This window comes from Macaca nemestrina, chromosome 1 (assembly GCF_043159975.1).
Source record: "Macaca nemestrina isolate mMacNem1 chromosome 1, mMacNem.hap1, whole genome shotgun sequence".
In the NCBI taxonomy this organism is placed as follows: domain Eukaryota; kingdom Metazoa; phylum Chordata; class Mammalia; order Primates; family Cercopithecidae; genus Macaca; species Macaca nemestrina.
Window position 1 is genome coordinate 4,915,650 of NC_092125.1, and position 9,125 is coordinate 4,924,774.

Genomic DNA, 9,125 nt, shown 5'->3' on the forward strand with positions numbered 1-9,125 from the left:
TTCTCTTTTAGAGGGAGGGGGTGACATTTGCCTTGTTACCTGACAGGATTTGGAGAAGAGTTGCTTAGAGAAGGAGATTAGCATAGACTAGGCAGCTCTTGAACCCAAAAGGGAAATTTATAATTTTACTTGTTACCTCTAGAGTTGTCCTTGGCTTTGTCTTGCTGATGACAATGTCTGACTTAGAAGCCAGCCAGAGCAGAGAGCTCCTTCAGCTCAAGGCCATCAAGGATTGGGATCCGGTCCTGGGGGTCCTTCAGCTCTCAGGGCAGTTCCTTTCCAGTGGCAGAGCTGTGGCAAAGGGGCAAGCTGTGCCAGGCTTCTCCCCATTTATCTCATTAGGGCAGTTTGCCTTCCAGTGGCCTGGCTTCCCACACCAGTGGCAGTTACCTGAAGGACTGTCCTTAGGGCAACCTGGAGTGGGCTGGCAAGCTTGTAAAGCAGCCAGTCCTTGAGCCTGCCTCTTGTGCCTGCATTTCCCCTTCTCCTTAGCCCTGTTGTCCTTACTGCTTTTGGTTACAAAGGACTGAGGAGGCTGATTGGAGGATTTCCTACATAGGGGCACTAGGTTCTAAGGCTGACTTTTGTAATTTTCTCTTAGTTCGTTTTGAGGCCAAATGGTATTACAAAGGAAAACTCGTTTTCTGTTTTTAGGTTTGAAGAGGATCAAACTTTTCCCAGTTCTGGAGGATACAACCAGGGGGCACGTCCCGTGGTATGAAGATGTGATTACCCATTTGTGAAGAGAGAACAGAGGAGACAAAAAAGGAAACAGGAAAAAGAAGGTGTCCCCTCTTACTTCTCTATCCTGAACAGGGCATCCCCCGTTCATCCTTAGGGTTCTGGAATAAACCAGTCTTACCATGTCCCCTTAACCTTCATCCCATCTTGTCACAATTACCCACTCGAGAACAGAGGAAATACGGTCCTGAACCAAGGACCCCCTGTTCATCCTTGGGATTCTGGAATGAACTGGTCTTACTGTGCACCCCTAACCTTGCCTTCATCTCTGTTTAATGGTAATGGTCACCTGGAAGAAACCTTCATCTCTGTCCTGTGGGTCTCTTGCACCTGCAGGCTTGAGCCAGCCTAGATCCTTGTCTCCATGACCTCACAGTGACTCTCGCCCGGAGCATTCTACAACAAACTGGTTATCTCTTTTCTCAGATTTCCATTTCCCATGTTCTTTCAGTAGATGAGAAGCCTGTTTTTCAGCTAAATGCCTCAAGGGAGCTGGACTTCCCTCCCTTTGAATATGACCTTGAAGATCTTGCTGCATATTGAGACGGGCGTGGAAGCGATTAGAGAAATGGAGGCTACAGGAAGAAGTGCAAGGAAGCGAGAGGGATGCTCATGGAAGGGATTTGCTTGCAAAAACAGCAGCCCTTAGATTTGAGAGGGCAACGTTTATTTGCTCTATTGACACAGAAGAAGTTGTGGAGGACTTGGAGCTTGGTGGTAAGAACTCACAAATGGCAAAGGAAGAATTTTTCCTCCTGCCAAAGGGATGCTAACCAAACACACACACACACACACACACACACACACACACACACACACACACACACACACGTAGGTGGGGTCCTTAAAGGGCCACAGAGTGAGGTCCTATGCAGGTGCACAAACTGCTTCAAAAGCCACCAGAAAACTAGGTCCTGGGGCATAACAGGAACAAGAAGTGTACGGTAAGGTCATCGGGAGCTGTCAGAGCTGGGGTTCCAATTAGTGTCCAGCCCAGCAGTGTGCGAACAGACAGGGCAAAAGTTGGAGGTCATCCTAGCTGGTGGGGTAAAAAAGTACAAATCTCAGGAGACATCCACAAGGGAGCCTGTGGCTTTGCTGCCCAGCGAGTGCAGCAAGAGCCGCAGATGCACGAGTAAGAGGGAGTGTGTGTGTGTGAGGCAGAGAAGGAAGTTTTGCAGTATGCAAAGTGAAACCTGGGAAAGGCAGCCTTGCCCCGCAGGCAGATAGTCTTGTGGGTGCACAAGGCCATTTCAAAACACACACAGAGAAAACAGAATAGGCAATGCAGGTTTTTGGGAAACAGCTGATTTTAGTTGAAAAAGCAGAGGAAATCCCAGACAGTGCACGGTCCCTAGGCTTTAGCCCTACCACTCTCACCAGCCTCCTGTGCAGGAGGGCCATTAGCATCTCAGGTCTACTTGGTGCAGACTCCAAGTTCCTCCTCACCTCCATGAGCCACCTGTCAGGGTGAGCTAAGGGATCAGCCGGGGGAAGCAGAGCCACTGTGGCTGAGAGGAATAATTCTGGGGGTTGGTTAGTAAGCAGGAGAGCAAGAGGGAGAAGAAAACTGCATTTAGGGGTTGAACACCTCCAGCCAAAGAAGGCGAGGCAAAGAGGGGTCTTACCACTAGGGAACATATCCAAGTCACAGCACCAAAGTATGTTAGCAGCAGCAAATCTGCACGGGTCTGCAGCAACCTCAATTCTTGCTTCCTTGGTTTCCTTAGAAGAAAGAATTCAACTGAGGGGCATAAGGCAGAGAGAGGGAGAGAGAGAGAGAGAGAGAAAGAGAGAGAGAGAGAGAGAGTGCTCAAGGCAAGTTTTAGAGCAGGAGTAAAAGTTTATTAAAAAGTTTTAAAGCAGGAACAAAAGGAAATAAAGTATGCTTGGAAGAGGGCCAAGCAGGCAACTAGAGACATGTGAGTGCACAGTGTAACCTTTGACTTGGGGTTTTTTACGCTGGCGTGCTTCCGACGGGGGCTGTATCCCTTCTCCCCTGATTCTCCCCTTGGGGCGGGCTGTCTGCACCTGGGAGGGCCATGTGCACAGCGTGTTTATGACGCTGTACGCACGCTCACTTGAGGAGCTCTTCCCTTACCAATCGAGTGTTCCTAGAGGAAGGTCATAGACCCGTTAAACCCCACCACTTGCCTCTCAGAGCACACGCTTGTGTTCACCCACTCAACTCCCGAGATCTTACTGGGAAGCTGCTGGTCACCAGTTTCAGGTTTTTTCTATCTCTTGGGAGACTACCTTTCCCTGGTGAGACAGCTGTGACCAATTATTATCTTAGAGAGACAGTGTGACAACTGCCTGGCCATCACCTTATGGTTGTCTGAGATCCCGGGTCCTGGGGCCATGGCGGGGACGTGCCCTCTCTGCCCTGCTCATGTCTGACTAACTGCCTCCTGTAACACACCACACCCAGCTCTGTCCACATCATTCTTGAGCAATGTCTTCCCTTTCTAGTACAATCAGATATTCCAGGCTTACCTAGTTCCTGCACCGTCCCAGGAATCAGTTATTTCCTGGTTCCTTTCAGTGCAGAATGACATTAAGAAACCAAGATTAGATGTTCCACGTGCTCGTTGCTGCTGGGATGATATTGCTTCTAGGCTTGCTTGGCTGATAGAGCTAAGATTTGTTTGTAAGTGTGTGTGTGTGTGTGTGTGTGTATACACCTCTCTATATATGTGCTCATATAGTTATATCTGCACAGATATATTTATATTTTTGTATTTATGTATTTTTAAATTATGAGTTCATAATGTACTTCTGATTACAATTCAATACCTTAAGGTTATTTCCATTCTTCCCCCTTCTCTTCTGGCCACCGCTCTAACCTAGCCCCCATGGTCCTCTCTACATTTACTTGTTCAATTTACTTATTTGCTCCATGGAACCGTGCAGCACCGTCTCCATGGGACACCTCCCACCACCTCTGCACAGCTCAGTCCCGGCCACACTGACACCTCTCCGAAGGGGACAGAAGGGAAGAAAAGGCTCAGAAGTAGTTTAGAAGAAAAACATGGAAAAGATAGGGTAAAGTCGACTTCACTCTCTTGGAAGCTGATTGCAGAATGTGAACTTTGATTTTGTAGCACATACTTTGCCTTTAATGGAAGAATGAAGTTGAAGATGTTACATGATATTCAGTCCGAAGAAGAGAGGCCTGTATTTCCCCTGGTTCCTCTAGAATAGCCACAACTGAGTAAAACCAAATAGAAAAAGGCAGTGGACTGGAATGGGAAGAAACAAGGAGAATACAAAGTAAATCATATGGAAATACAATGAAAATGTTAAAATGAGGCAGATGTGGGGAAAGTCAAGGATCAGAGTGGCAGAGCAAAGAATCTGAGCCTGGCTTTTCAGAAAGTCCTTAAGGCGTGATTCCTTCCCAGTGCCTCCTCCTAACCATTTGACCTTGTGCAAGTTTCCTTTCCCACCTTAAATCTGACTTCTAAGTGGCCACACCCCCTCCAGGGCCCAGACTTTCCTTTTCCCAGTAGGCATCTCCTGCCTTGGCCCTGTCCACATCCTGGCCCCTCCCTGCAGACCCAGATCCAACCCTTTTTTCTTTTATCCTCAGGGCTCCCCCTGCTTTATTTAACCCTTTGGGTTTCGTCTCCCTAGACTTTTATTTTATTTTTGTGTTTATTTTTTATTTATTTGTTTATTTTTGAGACAGAGTCTCGCTCTTTTGCCCAGGCTGGAGTGCAGTGGCGCGATCTTGGCTCACTGCAACCTCCGCATCCCGGGTTCAAGCGATTATCCTGCCTCAGCCTCCCGAGTAGCTGGGATTACAGGTGCCCGCCACTATGCCCAGCTAATTTTTGCACTTTTAGTAGAGATGGGGTTTCACCATGTTGGTCAGGCTGGTCTCGAACTCCTGACCTCAGGTGATCCACCTGCCTCGGCCTCCCAAAGTGCTGGGATTACAGGCGTGAGCCACTGTGCCCGGCCTCCCTAGACTTTTAGGAAGAGGAACTCTGCCCAGTGCTGTGGGAAGCAAGGGGAATCTGCAGTCAGGCAACCCTGGGATTTTAAATCCTAATTTTTCTACTTTCCAGCTGTGTGTCCTTGGGCAGATTATTCTTTGAGCATCTATTTCATCCCCTTTAAAACATGCGTAACAATATAAACCTCACAGGGTTGCAGCGAGTGTCAAGTGAGTGAGCAAAGCTCTTCCTTTTTATGAAAATCCGGATGACCATCTTGGGCTCCTTTTAAATTCCCATTCCTCCAGAAGCAAAGGTCCAGTGCAGGTTTGGCAAAGACTCAGAGAAATGACCTTGTTTTTCTACACTGAGAAACTTTCTTAAAAAAACATTAGATATTAGGGAGGAGGTAAAGCCAAGGGCAAGAGAAAATGCAGCCACGATAAACTTCCCAGGACTTAGTAACTTGGAGAAAACTGATAAGGAATATAGTTTGCCCCTTTTTCGAAAGAAGAAACAAATAACTTAGTATTACAGGAATTCCATACTTCAGTATGTCATTAAGTGGATGCTGGCAGAAAGAATCTGGGATTCTGGAGTCTAATCCTTATTCTGAAAACTGCTTCATTTCAATTTCTAGTTTTCCTTATGTGTTAATGCCTAGGTTGTGTTGCAAATCACAGGATCTTTAGTGAAAATAAAAAAAGTACTGGAAAAACCTGAGCAGGCTAACAGGGCAGGCTCTGACTGCCATTGTCACCTGTGACACCCTGTCTCTAGTCTGGGGACACATTCTCTCTCTCTCTTTTTTTTTTTTTTGAGATGGAGTCTCGCTGTCACCCAGGCTGGAGTGCTGTGGTGCAATCTTGGCTCACTGCAACGTCCACTTCCCGGGTTCAAGCAATTCTCCTGCCTCAGCCTCCTGAATAGCTGGGACTACAGGTGCCCAGCACCACGACTGGCTAATTTTTGTATTTTTGATAGAGACAGGGTTTCACCATGTTGGCCAGTCTGGTCTCGAATTGCCGGCCTCAGGTGATCTGCCCACCTCAGCCTCCCAACGTGCTGGGATTACAGGCATGAGCCACTGTGCTAGCGACACATTCTCTTTCCTGTGTGGTGGTTTTCACTTGAAGTAAGAACCAGTTCTCCCGCTTCCCCTGAAAAATGACAAGCCTGTGTTTTGGCAAATATGTTGGTTTGAAAATCTGTTGCAAAATAGATTTCTGTGATGGTGGTGGGGTGGGGGCTCCCCAGCCTATCCTGGGAGATTTTATTACAAAAACAACTAATTCAAGAACCTCCTTTTAAGTCAGCCTCTCCCCAGGGAGGACATGGAGGGCCAGGCTAGTCCTAGAGTCTCTAGCAGGGTCACTTCCCTGAAGTTTTGTTCCTTGCTGGCTTAGCCCTAATAAACAGACCACTCTTCGTGTAGCACTAAAAAGTCACTCGATGACTTTGTGTTTCAGATACGGTTTCAGAAGGGTTTTGTCAGCTTTCTGTAAACTGCGTCTGTAATTGAGGCCCGCCGCCTCCAGGTGGCACCAGTGTGCCGTCCCACGCTGAGTCTGCTCTGAGAATCAAGACGTTTCACTCTCGCCTAATTCATTTGAGGAACTACTGCCAAGATGCATCTTCCTAATGATTTCTCTGCTCACAGCCCTTCAGAGGCTTCCTGTTGTCTGCTAGATAGAGCCAAGCTATCAGTGCTCTCAGCCTGAGAGCAAGCTGAGATGCAGTCTTGTCTGAGTCTGCAGGGTGGTGGGAGAAGAGGCACGGGGATTTTTGATTGGAGTAGAGGGGGAGACTGTTTGAGATATGGGGGGAAAGAACTGAAACAACAAAAACAAGGAGAGTGAAAAGGAACCATGACACCAGCGTCATGGACTTGTGTCTCTGCAGAGAAGCACTGCAGGCAGAAATTGCAAGCTTTTCCTTCCTTCTGTCCTTCCTTCCTCCCTCCCTCCCTCCCTCCCTCTCTCCCTCCCTCTCTCCCTCCCTCCCTCCTTCCTTCCTTCCTTCTTCCTCCTTTCCTTCCTTCCTTCCTCCTTCCCTCCTTCCTTCCTTCCTTCCTTCTTCCTCCCTCCCTCCCTCCCTCCCTCCCTTCCTTCCTTCCTTCCTTCCTTCCTTCTCCCTCCCTCCCTCCCTTCCTTCCTTCCTTCCTTCCTTCCTTCCTTCCTTCCTTCCTTCCTTCCTTCCTTCCTTCCTTCCTTCCTCTCTCTCTTTCTCTCTTCTTTTTTGGAGTTTCACTCTTGTTGCCCAGGCTGGAGTGCAATGACATGATGTCGGCTCACTGCAACCTCTGCCTCCCAGGTTCAAGCGAGTCTCCTGCCTCAACCTCCCGAGCAGCTGGGATTACAGGCGCCCGCCACCATCCCCAGCTAATTTTGTATTTTAAGTAGAGACAGGGTTTCACCATGTTGGTCAGGCTGGTCTTGAACTCCTGACCTCGGGTGATCTGCCCACCTCGGCCTCCCAAAGTGCTGGGATTACAGGCATGAACCACCGCGCCCGGCCTGAAACTGCAAGCTTTTCACGCAAGACCCAGGACTCACACTTTTTAGTGCTCACTACCCAAGTAATAAAATGTGACACAGAGGGAGGGAGGGAGAGGGACTTTCTACTCCACCTTTACAAGAAACACAATGAAACCGCTTTGCAAAAATCAGGTCAGTGAGAGAACTATGGCAGTGAGGGAGATCTGATCTAGCCAACCCTCATCTTGCCTTTAGCCTTCAAGTGGCCATTAATTATTAATATTTCTGGGCGTAGGCCAAGCTAACTTTGGGAGTTAAATGATAATAGCCCTTTCCCCAAACTCAGCTGCTTTTGTAAAGGTAATGAGAGACCACCTGGCTAGCGGGGTGCAGGAGCCTGAATTCTGCTAAGGTGTAGACATACATGATTACCAATCATTATTCTGGAGGTCATAAGATTTGCAACCTCCCAAATTACTCCTGCAGATAATATCACCATTCTAGAGCCTAAGATTGGCCTTTGGGATATCTTTTCAGTCTTTTTTTTTTTTTTCATGTCTCACACCAATGCCTCCACCTAGACCCACCAACCCCTCCTGTGGCCCCACCCACAAGGGACTAAGGCACAGGAGGGCCATTTCCCACAGCCCTATGATTGCACCCCCAGCCAATCAGCAGCAAGCATCCATTGCCCGGACACCTCCACCCCTTCTCCCAAACTATCCTTCAAAAGCTCCTAACGTCTGAGACTTCAGTGAGGTCGATTTGAGTAATAACTCCATCTCCCATGTGGCATGGTTGGCCTCGAGTCAATTAAACTCTTTTTTTTTTTTTTTTTTTGAGACAGAGTCTTGCTCTGTCACCAGGCTGGAGTGCAGTGGTGCGATCTCAGCTCACTGCAACCTCCACCTCCAAATGATCCCCCTGTCTCAGCCTCCTGAGTAGCTGGGACTACAGGTGTGCACCACCACACCAGGCTAATTTTTGTAGTTTAGTAGAGACGGGGTTTCACCATTTTGGCCAAGATGGTCTCGATCTCCTGACCTCGTGATCTGCAATGCTGTGGTCTCTGTGAATGGATTTTGTTTGTGCAGTGGGCAGGAAGCACCCATTGGGTGGTTATAACAGCATGACTCCAGACTTGCCACACAGCTGCGATGGTGACGTACAGCAGCCCTCAAAGGGCTTCACAAGCAAAAAACAGAGGGGCCCAGGGCCAAGGAACATGAGAGAACTCTTTATGAACTTATACGACAAAACCCAAGATCCCCGAAACACTTGGAGAGGATTTTGCAAAGTTAGATCTCCTCTGTCAAGGATGTTGGGAAAAGAGCCAATGAAACTGAGTTTGGGTGGCTGCTGGGGGCCCGTCAGTACCTACAGGCTGGAGAGGCAGAGTGGCATGCATTTCATCCTCCCAGGAGGTTTTGTTACTGACGTTACTCAAGAACCTCCTTACAAATTGGGCTGTCCTGGACACTTGCTCTTTTAGGATTAAAAAACAACTTTGTTATTATTTTCTTTATACCACTGCCTTCAAATAAAGCTATTTTTCTCCATTCCTGGACAATCTCTTGGATGAGGCCTACAACTCAGTCAGCCACAAAAGTCCCAAGCTTTTGAATATTGGAATCACCTCACTTTTCAATCTAACGACAGAGCTTCAGTCTTTCAACCAGTTCATTGCTGCTTTTGCAGCCATATTTTCCATCAATTCTTTTTTCTTTTTCAAATAAACACTTAATTTTCCATCTGTTTCTTTTCTTCTTTCTCTCTCTCTCTCTTTTTTTTTTTTTTTTTTTTGAGACAGTCTCACTCTGTTGCCCAGGACAGAGTACAGTGGTGCAATCTTAGCTCACTGCAACCTCCACCTCCTGGGTTCAAGTGATTCTCACGCCTTAGTGTCCTGAATAGCTGTAATTACAGAAACATGCCACCATACCCGGCTAACTTTTGTATTATTATT